Below are 17,901 nucleotides of genomic sequence, written 5' to 3'. Positions count from 1 at the left end.
TGCTGTTAATTGGAGTCTCTGAAATAATTCCACAGTATGCATTTTCCCTGATAATAACTTGTATGGATTTCTTTTTTTCAGTAAAGAATAATTCTGATCCCAAGTAGTTCTTTAAGTTAAATGTTATATTGTGGTTAATACTATAATAATAATTGCCCATATTTACATTTGTGTACTTTTAGGAATCATGAAAGTATGAAGTTTTGTGTGAACTTAGAGGAAAGCAGTGGTGCTCTTTGAAAGATCCCCTTTCATCGATCCAGCTTGAAAGACAAAGGTGAGTCTGAAGTGAAAGCATCAACCAAATCCCAGGTGTACTTGGCTTTTGTGTTCCTATGGGAAAATTGTAAAAGCTTTTACCACTTAAAGACTTTTTTGCTTAAAGACTTTTAATAAGCTTTATAAGGAGTTTACACACTTCCTACACTAGATTTCTTGTTTAAATCTGTTGGATACTCTGTGTTTGTCATTTTTTGTGGTCCATGGGGGAATTCTTATCTTCATCACTGCTTGACGGATAATCTAGAGGACACTTTTCTCATGGAAATTGTTAGATTTCAGAAGTGGAACTATGTGGTGCAGTCTTCTTATTAGTAGAATTGCATTCTGTAGATGTAAATCATAGAGAAAGATGGATGTCTATGGCACTGTCTCAGCTCTCTATTCTCAACAGATATTACACATGTAATACCAATACCAATGTCACTCCAGCCTTTAAGTAGGGCAAGAAGGAGGACCCAAGAAACTGAGGCCAGTCGGTAGAACTGAGTATGGAACTGAGAGGAGCAGCTGATGAACCAGAGGCTGCGCTGCCATTCAGCAAGACCTGCTTTAGCAGGGGGCTAGAATACGTGATCTCCAGAGGTCCCTTCCAATCCCAACCACTCTGTGATTCTGTGATGTAAAATAAGCTGTGAAATGCAAAATTATGCATATGAGACAAATGTTGTAAGACAATGCTCTAAAAGCTAAGTAAACCACTTTGTTCATAAATTGTCCTTTTCTTGCTTATAGTAACTGCAGAGAGAATCTTCTCCCTTAATAAGTTTCTGAGAGGGGTACAGCTATCACAAAGGAAAGGAGACCAGAGAGGTGAAGGGATTAAGGCAAATCTGACAAGAAATTTCTACAGCTAAAATCGAGCATGGCCAAGTGTATGGAAAACAACAGAAGAACTTCCAAATATTGTTGTGCTTCTGTGGATAATGAAAGTTCGTTTGCATCTAGTTTTCAGTGTAGTCACTGTCAGGGTGCTTGCTGTGTAAATTCCTGTATACCTATATGTCGCGACGGAGGGAAGACACAGTCACTCAATATGAGTGATCAGTAGACTTCGTTTGTTGTCTCTTACAGTCAGCTTTTATGCCTTGTTATAATTAGCTCATACATATTACAAAAGTTAAGCTCATTATTGGTTAGTTGCCTAAATACCAAGCCCGCCCCTAGTTTCTCTTCTGTAGTTATCTGTTCCCACCTGCAACATCCTTTTCCCACCGCAATCTTCCTGTTATTGTGTAACAAGAACAGCCAAGGATAGTGTATTTTTGCTTTACTTCAGATAAGCTGAAAGCGATGTGCATTTTTGTCCAGCTGGACTATGTCTATGTGAACTTTTTCAGCTAGCCAGTTATCCACACCTATAAATACCAAAACTTATACCAAAGTACTATGGCTAAAGATGATCTTATATTGTGCTGCATTATAATTAGCATACTAAAACTTGTCAATTTGCCAGATGCCTTTGATGTTTATCAAAAAGAATATATAGAAGCATTTATCAGTCTCTGTGAATCTTAAAATGAAACATATATATCTTTATGTAGCTGTGGAAAAGACGTCTCCCTCAATACAGGAGAGAAAAAATTTAATGGCAGTTAAGTTGCCCTCCAAAACCTAATTTCTGCCTATGTTCTTTTCTGAAAATTCTTTGATGTCCCAATGAAGAAAAACCCAAAAATTACTCCAAATGAACTGACATATAACATTTTGTGGTAGTGGTAAAATATTCTATCTTCAGGAAATACAAAAATAGAAATTAAACATATCTATGGGCAAGTGGAAGTTATTTATTGTATTTAATGATATACATAATGATTTATGTATATGAGTTGTAGATGACAAAGTGGGAAAGACCAAACAAAGCATAAGTTCGGTTCCACTTTTTGTAAGTAAAAACTGAATAATAAACGTAAATGTTAGAAGAAATAGAAGTAAATAAAATCTGCTGAAAAGAGCAAAAACTTTGATAACAGCCTGTGAGCTCTGTCACTCCCTCTGCTGGATAGCATCATCCCATTAGGGGTTAGGCTTTAAACCATACGTTATAGCAGTACCAGAAACAAAAGCCAAGGAAGCTTCAGTCCCATTTATTTTAATCTTCATTGTAAAGGGATTTATAATAACGTAACACAATTACATCAGCCTACAATATTTTAGAAGAGGACTGATATATATTTCCATTCTATATAATTTGTAGTTTTCTAATTAATTAACAATTATAAATAATTCCCTCTGGATTAATTGCTTAAATAGCATTCAGAATGTAAATCTTTTTGTGTAACATTTATATTATTCAGACTGAAAAACCTGCTTTGATTTTAGCCTTGCCTGACTTTGTACCTAGGTCACTGGAGCAAAACACTATAAATTATTTATTTCTATCCAACTTTTACTCCAGTCATATGTTATTTATGCAAAGTATCTCATATTCTTTTGATTTAAACTTGATCTTATTCCTAATTATCCTGGGAAGGATTTTTTTTTTTTTAATCAAAATATTGCTTTCAAATGGATAAATTAAACTTGGTTTTCCCAATGTAAAGTCAGAGATCAGTTTTCTATAAAGATAGGCTGAGGAAACTTAGGGCGCTTCTAGGCATAAGACTTCTGTATGCCTTATCTGGTTGTCTCTTAACTCTCTGTTTCTGTTTGGATTGTTTAAATTAGCTTTCATTAAACCAAAGTATAAATTTTCATAACACAAAGTTATCCTGAAGAATAACACATTATTGATGCAGCTGAATAGGAGTTTTGAAAGATTATATAGGTGACATGTTATCACAATTTGGTAAATAGAGTAACTAAATTATAGCCCATCTGCTATTTAGTAAAGAGCCTCCAACTGCCGAAAGCTGTTGCCAAGTCCTCTCTTTATAAAAAGGCCAAAAATATTCAAAAGGCAGTTTAGCAAAGGACTCAGCTAGAAACTGGACGGTACTGTTCTTTAACTTTTTGTACTAGCTCCAGAGATGTGCTTATAAAGCCTGACCTGTCTTGGCATTGGAACCTTTGGCTACTCTCCTGGCAGCACTCAGTTCATCATCGGAGAAACCATGGTCTCCAAAAGTGAATTAACACCAGGCGAGGCCGGGGACCAAAGGGCTCAGAACGGCCCCGCACCGCTGCCGTGCCAGGAGGACAGTGGCGCCGCCAGCCCCGTCCTCACACAGAGTGTGCATCCTCCCCTCTAACGCTCCACTGGCACGGAAGGACTACTGCACTTGTAGGAAAGATTAAGAAGGAAACACAACACTAAATAAAAGTCTGAGTAACCCTGTTGCAAGAACAATATGCATAAAACTAGCAGTATCAGAAGAAGCAAGAGGCCACAGGAACAAGTGAGCTTCCAAGATGCCTGCGCATGACTTATTTTCTAACTTGGGTTTGTAAGCCACCCTCTTGAACCTGTTTGTGTGCTTGCGTGGAATGGATTGTGTACAAATAACTTGTGCATTTTTGGAGTCTTCCAACTTTTCTGATACCATAAATATTTCATCCTAGTCATGACAGCATGAAGTTCCTCAGACTTTAGCACACATTGTTTATAAGGAAGGGTGAGTAGATCAGAGAAATTCTCAAGAAATGGCACGCCTCAGTCTTGCCTTTATTTTCTGGCTGCCTGTTTATTATCAGGGAAAAAATAGCAAATATTGCCGAGGCAAATGCAATTGGGGTGATATATTTTACATGTAAAGCGAGGATTGTATGGCACAATAATAAAACACTATGGGAAGTGGTGGAGGAAAATATATAACTGCTACATAGATTAACAATATCTGCAAATTGCATAAAAGAATCCTAGGATTTTTTTCCCAAACAGTTCTATTGAGGAAAATACATTACCCAATTAAGATGAAAGTGATAACAGTCTTGGTGAATTGTTATTGTAGAAAATAAAGAATAGTACATTAATGGAACTCAATTTTATCATTATATGTATTTAAATTACCTTTTATATACAACTATATATTTATTTGAAATAGATTTAAATACAAACATAAACATGTTGTAACAGTTCCCAAAGCTTTATAATGAGAAAGAAAACAACGTTAATGAAATATTTGATTCCTTTTATTGTTAGGAAAAACTGAAAATGATCTATCATTTCTATGTTGCAATTTCTGTTGCCTCCAGCCTAATTCAGCCCTCTATAACCCGAATGTCTTACTGGCGTATGGTAGGCTCCGGAGGGCAAGCAAAAAGTCATTCTTGAAACGGGGAGGGGGAGGAGTGTGCATGCACGTAATGCGTAGATACACAATTCTCATTTAAGCAAAATACAAGTGAACTTTCAGGTCACCACTATGGCTGAAACAGAGGGACTCTCAAACGGGTCACAGATACTTTCCTCCTTATTTGTAAGATTTGTTTGGTTTTGTTGTGCTTTGGTTGTAGACAATCTCGTTTTATTTTGTTTTCTCGCAGTTGTCTTTCCCAGTTGGTCCCAGCCAACACGTCAGTGAGCAGCGGCCAGGAGGCCTGCTGGGCCTGCCGTTTCCCTCTACAGATCAAAGTTTAGTTTAAAACATTAAGCAAGTGCATACAAGTGTGGCAAACCCGAGAGGCAGTCTGCTTGCAAGGAAACTCTCAGGGGCTTTCAGACCAGCAGAACAGTCTCCCTTTGGTTATGTGCCATGTTTTGATGGTCTTACTCAGTTATTAGCAAAAAAATATAAAGGCCTTCACAAATCAAACTGTAGGCCCTATTTGTCAGTAATAGCAATTACTGAAGAGCAAGAAGAGTTTACATATAGCAACTGTAAACTTGTCAGCAAAGCAACTGATGGCGTTGGAGAGAAGTGTTTAGCGTGATTCTGATGCACCTCGCTATGGGCACTTGGGGTTTTTTAAATGGCTTTGCAAACAATAGTCTGCCATGTGGAGAGCGGGATCCAGAGCTGATTATGCTCATGGGTGCCAGTGAACTGGCTTGTCTGGAAAATGAAGCCGCCAAAGCCAACAGGACCGAGGAAAGGAACTGATCCTGGCTCTAGGCACATGGTAAGTGAGGAAAGGAGGATCTGAACCTAACGGGTGCAGAAACTACTTTTGTAAAAATTGTAACTGTTAAAGATGTCTATGTCTAAGTTCTGGGACTTGACCTTAAACTAGTTTTCAGTTTTCCTTACTGTTTTTAAATGATTGCAAGATCTTTTTGGTTTCCTTTAGGTGCTGTTTTTTGACTCAGAGCAGCTTGATTTTGTTTAAAAACACTCTGTAGCTTGCTGGGGTTGGAGTTATGATTTATGAAGAAATTGGCATGAGGTTGCAATTTATGCAGAAATTATCAAATCTAAACTAAAAACAATATACAGAAATACATATACGTTGTCATATATGTATATAAAGAAATACTGGGTTGAAGCAGATTCCTTTTTTATCTCTCGTGATTATATGTGAAAATAATGCAGTGCATGTATATTATATACATATCTATATATGCACATGTATGTAAGATCTGTTTTTCTAAAGAGCTGATAAGAACCAAAATCAGACTTACAAAATACAATTATTCTCTGTTCAAGGCAATGATCAGCTACCTACTCTTTTTTATTTTTTATATATTGCCATTCTTTAACATTTCGGGACACTACACAAATTATTTTTGCTGTTTAGTGGATGAAAGCAATATTGTGTTAAGAATGCAACTGCCTCTGTGTTTCATGTATTGGCATGTGGCTTTTTAATTTTAAAGTAGTATTTTTTGTAAAACATCTGTCTTTCTCTACTCAAAAGACTTATTTTCCCCAAAGCCATAATTTTCAATAACTGCTGACAGCTATCGATATTTCCAAGTATTAGAGACATTTCTGGACAAGGTCTTTCAGAGTGTGGGATATCAGTCAATTTTTTTATCTGCATACATGCTGACTTTTTCAAAGAAAGCAGAACTTTTCTTAACAAAACCTGTGATGACTCATTAGAGATATCTTATTTATTCAGGTGTCTTCTAATACATGGGGGATTTATTACAAATTCTGCTAGTTTGCATGATAAGAAAGCCAGGCTTCTTTGCTGTAATTTTCCAGACTTCTGCCACAGTTGTCTGTGTGGGAAATTTGTGTCATATTTGCCCCTGGCACTGAAGTATCTTTGTCTGTTATTGAGACAGCTTTGAGTTAAATTGCAGTGAATAATTCAACTGTTTTATGCTTGAATTCTTTTAGAAATCCTGGGTAAAATACTATTCAGAGTTAGAGATTACTCTTCAAAATTCTGCTGAATTTGCTCTGTACCTCTTCTACCAGAACTTTGATAGATCTTCATTGTGTTCCCTGCTTCTATTTAATATGCTAGAGGGTTGTTTTTCCATTTTCTTCACTTAGAGATGACTTCAACTTTTTTGAAGTATACTGATTTGATTTATTGTCCCTTTCTGATCTCTTTATACGCAAAAGTTTTTTAGTTGGGTGGGGTTTTTTTTGGTTTTGTTTTTTACTTATTTTGTGTGAAGGTGACTATCTCAATTTCTTTTCTGGAGGTATACACTTGCAGTGACTTGATGGGTCCTTCTTCGCTCTGTTTTCAGACACTTTGCCCAATGATTGGTGTAAGTTTTCTGTCAGAATTAAAGTGACTACTGCTTGCTCCAGAAAGTGTTCTTAAACATTCTCAAGAGAATTCAAATAAGCTATTTTAAATAAAATAATCTATTTTGGCAAAGGATTCTTGTTAGCCTTGCAAAGCTTGTATTTGTAGGCTGAAGAGTTGAAAAATGTTCCTGTTTCTTCTCTTTTTAGAGTAGTAATTTGATTTTGTTGCTTTGTTACAAACCTAGACCATATTCTCATTCTTAATTTTAACTAGTAGAAAGTTTTAGCTTTGAATGCAAGTACTGGCATTGAGATCTCACTCTAAGACATAAAAATAAACCTTTCTCTTGTGTTTACATGACTTTTGTGCTTAAATTTTGTGTTGCATTTTTCCTAAAATTAACATTTGAGTAGTAACCTAATAGTCACATAAAATTTCAATGAAAAATATTCATAATAAGCCATCTAGCAATATTATATCATACAAAAATACTAATTCTGCAAGGGACATTTGTCCAGGCATTCTGGGTGCATTACAGTAACACTTTAGGAGTTAATACCAACTCATTGAACTTCCTGGAAAGAAACCTATTTTTAATTGAAAATACCAAGTGAACAAGGCTTTCTGGGGCTTTTTTGGTTTATTTTGTGGTGAGGGTGGATGTCGTTTGAATGTTGTGGAGGGGGATTGAGTGGATTTGGTGAAACAAAAGCCTTATACCTTTTTTGCTTCATGTTCCTGTAATTTTTTGGTAATGTGAATAAATTCATTATTATTATTATTGAGTAACTAAAATTATACTTTGATAGGAAACAGTAACTCTGTGGTTTAGCCAAAGAAACAGGAAGGGAGTTGGGGAACTTAGGTTGCTTGAGTTGGAACATCTAACCAACTCTACTAGTTGGTTAGATAACACTCTGAAAAGCAAGGCAGAATTTATTGTATCTGATATAATGCAAGATGATGTCATTTACACTCTTTCTGTAATTAAATAGAAGGCACTTATAATTAGGGAGAACAGGATATAAGAAATAGGATTTGTCTCTAGTTAATCCAGCATTAAACTATGATACAAATAAAATATGCTTCAAGCTTAGCTAACACTAAAACAGCTTAAAGTGATAGTTTATTTGCTATTTTTCTAGATAAATAGCCTGCTTCATAGTCATATAACAACAGCTATTTCACAGGAATAGTCTCGTCAAAATTCTGACAGCAGTAATTGTAAAAAATGCTTAAATTATTATCTCTTGGTTGCTCATCATAAAAATAATATGATACTTGTATAAGCAGAATATGAGATGTGGAACAGCACAATTTGAAGTAGGTTCCTGTGCTACTTAAGAAAATCATGCAAGGCTCCTTTTAACTGGAAATCTAAGAGAATTGGCAGGGGTTATGGTGGTGCGATGCATACGTTGGTGAATGTATCCATTTGAGGCAAAAGTAGTACAACCCAGTCCTTGCTACATAATTCCGGTCAAATACTCAGGACAAATGTTTCATAATCCTCTGTACCTATGTGATTGAATTCAAATTTGGAAAGCTTATGTATCAACATCCTAGAATAATACCACCTTTCTTCCTGTTTGCATTTGCAGATCATGCTAATATTTAACAAGAACGTATATAAAGAATTCATTTCTCTGACAGTGGTCTCAAGATTTACCCCCCTTGCAAAATGAATGTTTCTAAAATGAAAACATCCATGTCATTGTACTTCAGAAAATAAACTTATTGTAGGACTGGTTATTTCTTTCCAAAAGGAAAATACCAATGTGGTGAGATAACTTTGAGGGAGTATTATTCCTGTATGGCACTCCATCTTTTGGCAAGAGATAGGAACCATTCTATGTGGTAGTGTTAAATCTGTTTGCCAATATTTTTAATTGTTTATTCAGATTCTTACTTAGGAAACTCCCATATTTTATACACTTTCTACATAGAAAAAAAAAAGTTAAAGGCTCAACAGATTTGTTGACAAACAATTGAAAAATCAATACCCAGCAGCAATACGATCCAAATCTTTAGCTGGCTGTCATTAGCACAGAAAGTTTCTTTTTTTTTTTTTACCGCTGATTTCCTTTCTTTGTACTTTGTAGTTTTGTTAGTATATGATTGGACTGCCTATGAAGTTAGTGCTCAGCATTATAAAAGACATACTTCTTTCATACTTTGAGTACAGAGACAAGGTTTTCCTTTAAGATGGTAGAAAAGATAAGTTGACCTTATAAAAATTCCTTTTCATATCTTTATCTAATCTATCTTTAAGTGTACCTTAAATAACTGTATGTGTCAGTGACCATTTGCAGTTTTACATTCATATGTGGTTATGGCATCCAGTGTTACTGAAGTATTGTGGTGGCTCTCGTGGAGTCCCCTCTCCCATTATCAGTGAACCATTTTTGAAGGAGAACGTGTCTGTAGATTAAAAGTAGAAAATGAAAATTCTTCCACTGAAATAATTTCGGGGGGTTAAAATGTGTATTCTCACTATGCATCTTCTGGGAAAGGGGGTCAGCTTTCTCTGGCTCTTACATTACTTCCCGATATTTTACATACCTTAATGCTCTCTGCTGCATGCTGTTCTCACTTCCTTCTTTCTTAACCTGTTGCATGCTAGGAGATCCACTTTCTCAGTTATTCCTTTCATTACCTCCTCCATTCTATTCTTCACTTAAACTATTTCCACTTTTGTCCTTTCTTTTTTCTGTGCCAACTTCCTATTCCAGTTTTTTCTTTCCCTTAATACATTCACACAGTTCTTACGGGCTTCTCTGTATAATGCTATATGTAGTTTCTTTGTAAAACACAAACAGCGTTATATAGTAATGCCTTATTCATATTTGAATTGTAGATTACAAAGCACATGTGCTCACATAATGTAGACGTGTGTTAATAAGAAAGAAGGCAGTTCCAACAGGCCACAGAAAACATAAAGTTGTCGCTGTGTCTCATACATACAGTGGCTGCTGCACTTTTTTTCATTTTAAGCCCTGGTGCTGAGACAAGACTGTTACTGAATACAGTACAGGAAAAACAAATGGTCACTGCTTATTAATTGTGATTTTATAACTGGAAAGAATAATGAATCCACCAATTTTCTGGCTGAACAGTGGAGTTTGTTTCATAGTGAATGTTTAATGTATGGAAATGCATTAGAAACTGGCAATGCTAATAGAAATTTCACTTGATTTCAGGTGGTTTGATGATACAGGTCTAATTTTATCTCCTTTCAAATCATTGAGACTGGCTTGTGCAGAAGGAAAGATGTCACTTCTACACCACCCCTTGACAACCTGAAATCAAGTTAGGATCCTACATATTCTTTGAGATTCAAGGCTACCAGGCCTAGCCTTGGACTGTGCCATTGTCTGATTTGAAATGTCCTTTCTCCTAAATATAAAAACTTAGACATAGGAAACCTCTAATTGTACCACCAGATTCATTTAAATCCACAGCAGCAGTGATAATGAAATCAGGTTGTCATGGGTTTTGATGGCAAAACTGTTTTCCATATCCAGCAATATGACGAATGGCCGTACTGTTACTAAACACTGGTTTAATATGCATGTGACTTGCTACATTAGTTCATTTGTATATTTGATAAAGAAAATCACCAAATTCTCATCATGAATGATTTGCAGTTGTGTGTTTTTACTGGATTCAGTCATGATCGTTTGTTTTTCAGAGAAGGGTAGTTTTCAAACCTATCAGCTGGTGGAACTTTAATTTAAAAACATTAAAGCAAGCCATTTATGATGTCTGCTACTTCTACATTCATTTAAAGGAGCTTTTAGCTGTATCACCGTATTATTGGTTTCCTTTTTTTATATACTTAGAATGTATTATTGCTTTAATGCACTTCATGGAGCATTGCAAAATACTTACTTAAATTATTTTACTAATGCTAAGCAAGGGTTGCTGCATTATTAAACACCAGAGGGTAGGCAAATTAATATAAACGTGAATTTAAAGCGCATTCTTCAGGTACCTGAATGTTTATATATCACGGCAATAGCACAGAAACATATAGTAGTGCAAGATTACCAGCAGAGTGTATTATAAATATAAGTTCAGATTTTAGTGTAGATCAAAGTCATATTTAGTTTCAACTTTATCCTCATTTCTGATGCTTAACTTCATCCCCAAACGAGCTTAATTAAATATGTAAACTGCAGAAAGAAGTACAATGCTTTTCTAAAGCAAAGCATTAGTCACATTTATTCTACAATTGCTACGGCTGTTTTTGGCCTGCTGTTCAGAACTAATGAAAAGCTCCTCAGCTTTCTTATTATGGATGACAGGTTATCATAACTTGCATCTGATCCTTGGTGTCTTTTTCTTCCCACATAAGGAAATCCTGTATTTTTCTCTAGCTGTATTTTCTAAAATTCTTATTACCCTTTCTGCTCTTCTCCAGCTTCTTTCCACTAACCAATATCTTTCCTACAATCTGTTTTTCAAGACTGGGTAGGGTATTCTGGATCTATTAGTAGCATTGTGTTTAGCAGAGTAACTACCTCGTGTGTCCTAATTCTAACATCCCTGTGGGATAACATATCCCAGAAAAGCTTTCCCTTTTATCTGGTGTCACACCATTGAGTTGTATTTGTTTTGTGAAGAATTGATGAGTAAAATCTCCCAGTACTGTTCTGCCATACAGATAATTACTCCCCATTTTATTTTTTCATTATCACTTAGAAACAACTAAAAAACAGTCTATTGTAAAACTAAAAATGTCATGCAGGGAAATGAAAACCATAATAAAAGATAATGATTTTAGCAACAGCAACAAAAGGAAACGCCAATAAATGGTGTACCCACATTGTATTTCACCTTTAAACAGAGGACTTCTGCATAATTTGTTAGAGATGTCTTTTTTTAAAAAAATACTTGTATGCCGTCATAGCATTTTATACATTCAATTTGATGTTGTTAAACTTTATATGCTAATAAAATTCTTAATTAGATTAAAACACAAGCTTCTAACTAATACATATGTTAAAGATTATTTTTTCTTTAAAGGTGGTATTGTATTTTTTAAAAAGTAGTATTTTACAAAAATTAATATTCTCTAACATTCACTTTATTATCCCACATTATAAAATGCATATTATATTAAAAAAGATAGTATTAATCATGGAGTATTCTAAAACTAATCGGCTGCACAAAGACTCTTGATTACTATTTAGGATGTCTCTAGCCCCAAAATTTTAATCTTTCTGTTTTAGCCAGAATAGAGATCCTCTACTACACAAGATCTGTTGTACAAAGGCAAATGGGTAATAACCAGTATGCCACCTTCAAAGATGTTGAACTGTGCTGGTAAAAGGAGAAACTTACCTGAAAAGCTAATGTGATCCAGGGATTGTATCTAGCTGAAGAGGAAGAAAACCCACCTGTAAATCATATAAAGGGCAAAAAAGCTAACAAGTGATATATCTCGGGTGTTATAATCACAGAATTTTTAACTGTCCAGCAAGACCTCCTGAACCAATCATTCACTTTTTTACAAAAACCATGCACAGCCATCTTTTTCAAAAATTAGCCATAACTTGAAGAGTAAGCTACCTGGAAAAAACCCAAGCAGAAAATAAATTTGGAAATCGAGGGCACGATTTTCCAGGGATTCTTCATGCATAAACTTAAGGAATGGATCCCACTGTACTGTAAAACATGTGAGTGGTTCAGTAGCCAAATGTGAATTTGCACAGATGTCTACTTGTGCATTCTTTGCAGGTTGAGCCTGCAGTTAAAACCAATAGCTGCAACCACTGGCTAATGAAAAACAATAGAAAATATGGTTCCTTACAGCATTAGGTTACTAAATTAGGTTTCCAAATAATTAGGCATTATAGTTTCATATAATACTTACAAAGGATGTAATAATTAATAATATTCTCTAGCAAAGGGGCCACTAGCTTGCCCAGCCCAGGATGTGCTTTGTAGGGAGTTCAGTGGTGCAAGGTTCTGTTAAAAGATCATCGGAATCACGGAGCGTGTTGCCGCAGGGGCAGAGCCATGCTGCTGTGCGCTGGTAATGAGGTCTGTCCACAGCTGGGGAAGAGGAAGACAAAGGAGAGGCAAAGGCACTTTGCCAAGTTGCAGATGGCATTATATATGAAATAAATACAAACTCAGGACAGCACTGGAGCAAGAATGAAGACATCTGCAGAGTAACACCTGATAGTGTCTTACACGAGCAGATGAGGCCAAAGCCTATGGAAACTTGGAAGGACCATTACCAATCTGGCCAGATGAAAGTCAGGGAAAAATTAGGTACATGAAATAAAGATCAAGTACATTGTCACTATCAGAACAGAGGTAGTGTTATACAGGGAGAAAATATTCTTCTACCCACACAAGCAAAAAACTGGTTTCAAAATCACCGATATTAATATCACCAAGCCAGCCACAGGCAAATGAAGACTCTGTTAATCCCTTCTTCTGTCATATTATGCAGTGCAAAACAAAATAAATTGACAGAAAAAAAAAAAGTACAGTTTGCACGAAAACTGATGGGGAGTACCCACCTTATATAAAGAGAGAGCGAGGGAAAGAAATGGGATTTTAACTGTAAGCACTTAGTCAGCTCATGGGTTGCAGTATCTCTGAACAGCTCTCTTGGTTACAAGTTAGGTTAGTTTTAGAAAAGCATTGCCCCTTATCTCATTACTTGGTACGTAATATTGAGGGGTGTGGGGGGTGTGTGTGTTAAAAACAAAAGTAGTCTTCTCAGCGTTCATCAATCTATGGGCTCTATCAGCCTCCAGCAGTTTCTACTGTTGGCTCTGACATTTAACTCTTCAAGTTTAATATATTTCTATGACAGAGAAGCAAAAAGCATCAATTGCTTCACTAGCATGCTTTTGTCATGAAAAGAAAAGAATTAGATTGTTCTCAGAGTTGTGGAGCTGAGGTAGCATTTTTTTTTCCTTCTTTCTTTTTTTGATGTTGCATTCTCTTGATGTTACATTGTTTGTCTGCTTGAAGTCTGGTATTGTCCATTCTTCGCATTAATGCTGTATATGCATACACGATGAAAGTAAAAAGGGAATTTTGCAGGGTTATTTGCAATATCCACTAGCTAAGTTCTAATGAAAAAATGCTTGGTTGCTTCTCTCCATTCCTGATTTTAATTTGTTCAATTATTTTGATACAGGTAGAAATGAATATTCCTTTTTAAACAGAATTTTCATAATACTTTTTTTTTAAAAAGCATCTCCCATATGGGTGAGCTGTGAATACTAAGGAAGAGGTTAAAATAATGAAAGCTAAGGAACAAGTTGAAAAAAAACTTTAATGTAAAACTCATCTCGTTCTTAATTAGTTTCAGGATATTCAAAGATGGTGTGCTATATCTCAAGTAAGAAAGCAGACCTGTACAGACTCAGGAAATTAAAAAAGGATTTAATCTCCACAATATCTTTTACAAACAAGAATGTCATGTCAGAGATTCCTGAAAAATGTCTTGTCGTTGCTGTATATATGGAGACTTCTAATTTGAAAATAGAGGCTGTCATAAATTGAACAGTAACAGACTGTTCTGTGATTGGATTCTGCTTGGTAGGCAGCAATACCAAAAGAGAGGCATGGTCTAAAAATCCTAATACAGTTCTTACATTTGGTTATTCATGAAGCACTGTATTATGATAAGGTATCTATGAATTAATCAGAAGTCAGTGAACACTAACAGCAGTGATTTAATTTTGTAAAAAAGCTCATTAACATGTTGGCTTCTGATCTTTTCACAGCAAAGATATTGCTGTGGAGGTTGGTAGGTTTGTTGTGGGTTTTTTTGTTTGGTTGATTTTATTTTTCTTTTATAAAACAGCTAATCACAATCAAGGGTTTCTGATGTTTCTTAACCTGTCTTTAACATTGAAATTTAAGCAATGCATTTTCCTAACTTAGTCTATCATACAAAAGCTTATATGTCCAAATCACATGGCATGTGTGTTCTGTAAGGTATTAGAAAAGAGTGGCAGAGGACAGACTTGAACTGAAATTTATTCTTCAAATTGGAATCTACAGAAATACAAGTAGTATCTGCATAGATGCCAAATTTACTACCAATGATGAAAGATATTATAGTGAATCCACACTTATAAGTCACCCAGCATAAAATCTTAGTGGCTGAATAATAGAAATTTTCTGTCCATAATGCTGTGAGGTGGGCAGATGGTTGAAAAATTATATGTGATCTCATGCAGTGCATGCTGAGTTAACAAGAGAATTTCATTCAAGAAAAATAGTACATTTTAGTTCCACCATATGTGTGATTATGTTTTCTTCATACCCATGGAGAATCCCTGATGTTAGAAAGCAAACTATGATAGCCCATTAACATGTCCTTTTAAAATAATTTATTTAAATGCAAGACCCTTACATTTTTGCAAAGATAATTTATGCATACAACAAAGATAATAGTTGCAGTTGGTTATTCTTGGTTTTTGTTTTTCCATAGGATTGTGAGCAGAAAACCAAAATAGAAATACTACTAATTTCTCTCCTGCAAACAGTCTTTGGGTCCAGACACTGTTCCTAGATAAAACAGAATGCTGTCTGAGTAAGAAGTATAGGGCAGAAACAGGTAGGAGTCATTTCTTGCCTTCTTCCCAGTCTTCTTCACCAGAAAACCTGCCACACTGGCTTCCTTTAACATTGCTGTCAGAACCAAATTGCAACCGTTACATTGACAGTATTTCATATTATTTGGTACCTTCAGTCTTCTAGAGCTTCAGTCCCATCTTTTAAATTTAAATATTTATAGTTGTACAAATACTTTCATTTGTATCTTGTACAATAATGGATATGCTACCCCTTAAAATTACAGAGCTCAGATTTATTTGCATACAAAAGTATGTGTTTTGGTTACAGTGACAAAAGGATCCTTTGACAAATTAAAATGACTTTTAAATATATCGAAACAGTTTTGTTATAATCAATGAAAACATAAGTTTCCTTTGGTAAGTACTAAAATATTATTTTTATCAAGGTTTTATGAAAATTTGAAAGATATTTTCCCCTTCACTCTCCTAGTTTGGAAAGTGGATATTACATAATATATAAACCTCATTAAATAATACATTAGTTCAAAATGTAAATGCTACTCTGGAGAGTAGAAAGCAACTGTTTAATTAGTGTAATTTCAAACTTTAGGCTATGTCAAAACTTAGAGATATATGATCTGATGATACATTATATAATGGTGACAAATTTTCATCTGGTCTTTCCAAATGGCCCTCTCGCATTAGACAATTTAGGTGATGATGTTTCATTTGTTCATTCATGGGAAGAGATTAACCTACATGAAAGAGTTCATGCTGTTACAGAAAGCCTTGAATATTTGAGTTTCAAATTTTTCTGCTTGAAAAGGTGACAAACTGATGATGATGGAGTATTTGGCCCTGACAAAGGCCTTTGGAATCTGCCAGTCCGGAGGTCCATCTCTTAACAAGGCTGTCCTCAGAACATTCCCCCTTGTTCATCCTGCTCTTCAGCCGCTGAAGTGAAGCCTGTTGGAGCCCCTGATATTGGTAAGGACTTCTTTCTGTCCTCAGTAACACCAGGGGTTATCCAGGATGTTTCACTGAATTATCCTAGATATATTTGGTGTTTTCTCTTGTACTTAGATGATCATTCTAACTTCAGGTTTGGTATCTCCAAGAATAAGCAGACAACAGTCAGAAAATGCCTATGATTCCTTCCAGGTTCCAGTCACACTTTCAAAACTGCACAAGCTGCTTAGCAGTTGCTCAGTATTTTTTCCATCTGGCAAATTTATCAGGCCAACGTTGGGGTTTTTTTTAAGGAATTTTTTAGAAACTTCAGATTTTCCTATTTGAAGGAATCCAGTCTCTTATTGCAGCCTCCACATAGGTCTCTTCCTAGGGCTGTCAGTTTTCTCATGAGCTCATTAGGATGTTTTCTTCTGTCAGAGATACTCCATAAATTTGACAATGGTACTGTGGTATGTTCCTACAGATCTTCTCTTTGAATCTTAAGGTACGTACTGGCATATGCTTTCAAATAAAAGGTCATTTGAGTTATGCTCACAGAAATTAAATTCTCTAGTCTCAAGGTATAAGTAACCCTAGTCTGTCCACAATGCCTGTGAATGGAGTCTACACATCATTAAAATGTCTGGCAAAAGCCCTTTAATATTCTGAAAAACAGCGTGATGTGATGACAGAAAGTGCTTTTACTTTCAATTTCTGGAAACCTTTGTATTTATTAGTCCTATTAAACAGTCAGATTTTTTAAGGTATCCTTAAGTAAGCATCCCTTCTTGGGGTAGAGTTTGGATGCTTGTTCTGGGTGTGTTATTTGTCATCATCTGTACCTTACACTTTGGAAAAACAAAAGACTGTATTTTCAGAGAACAGTCTTGTCAGAAAGATCAGAAGACTTAGTGTTTTTCAGCTAACTCAAAAGCAATGCCTTTTGACACTGTTTTGACTGAATTTTTCGCTTTCTATGACCTGTATGTGTACAAGTTATAGCAATCTTTTTCTTTCAGTTACGTGACCTGCATCCAAGAAAAATCTCTGTTCTCACTTTTGAAGACAGTGGGAATTTAGAAAATGAGATGAAAGCTGGAGGCTAGGAAAGCCTACATGCTTCGGGATAGATGGGTTCCACATCCCAGGCAGAATTGTTTTAGCCCTGATGGGAGAATGTTGCCTCTTGCATGCCGAGATATAGTCGTGAGGCAGTGAGGGATGCAGCCTCTTGCTACTATTGCCACTTAACAGAATATTGCTCTCTGTTAGAAAAGAAGTATCTTAGGCTGACCAAGGACAAGAATCAATCACTTCTTCAGACAGAATATGCTTAGGCAGGCTTTTCTGAATAACATTTTTTTTCTGTTTGTTCAGGGTTTTTTGTTTTGTTTGTTTGGGTTTCTTTGGTTTTGGGGTTTTTTTTAAGTGGAGTTGCAGAAAGAAGGGAACTGCTTAAAGTGATATTTTCTTTTTCTTTGTGTATGTACTTTTTTTTGCTATTTCACAAACTTTCTTTTTTTAAGCAGAGAACTGTTTAGGGTTGGTTTGCTATAACTTAGAAAACCAAACTCTCCTACTA

At 35.6% G+C, this 17,901-nt stretch overlaps 1 long non-coding RNA gene across 1 annotated transcript in view; it reads right to left on the bottom strand.

The window, feature by feature from the left end:
* Positions 1-7,339: 7,339 nt before the first annotated feature.
* The window catches only part of LOC308053675, a 72,133-nt gene continuing 61,571 nt past the window's right edge, over positions 7,340-17,901 (bottom strand). The window contains exon 3 of the long non-coding RNA XR_013923757.1: positions 7,340-16,841. This is a non-coding gene — a long non-coding RNA (uncharacterized lncRNA). The remainder of the gene's footprint in view (positions 16,842-17,901) is intronic.

The sequence above is a fragment of the Falco punctatus genome, assembly GCF_963210335.1.
Source record: "Falco punctatus genome assembly, chromosome: 15".
Classification (NCBI taxonomy): domain Eukaryota; kingdom Metazoa; phylum Chordata; class Aves; order Falconiformes; family Falconidae; genus Falco; species Falco punctatus.
The sequence above is the reverse complement of the archived record's forward strand: the minus strand, read 5'-3'. Positions and strand labels throughout refer to the sequence as shown.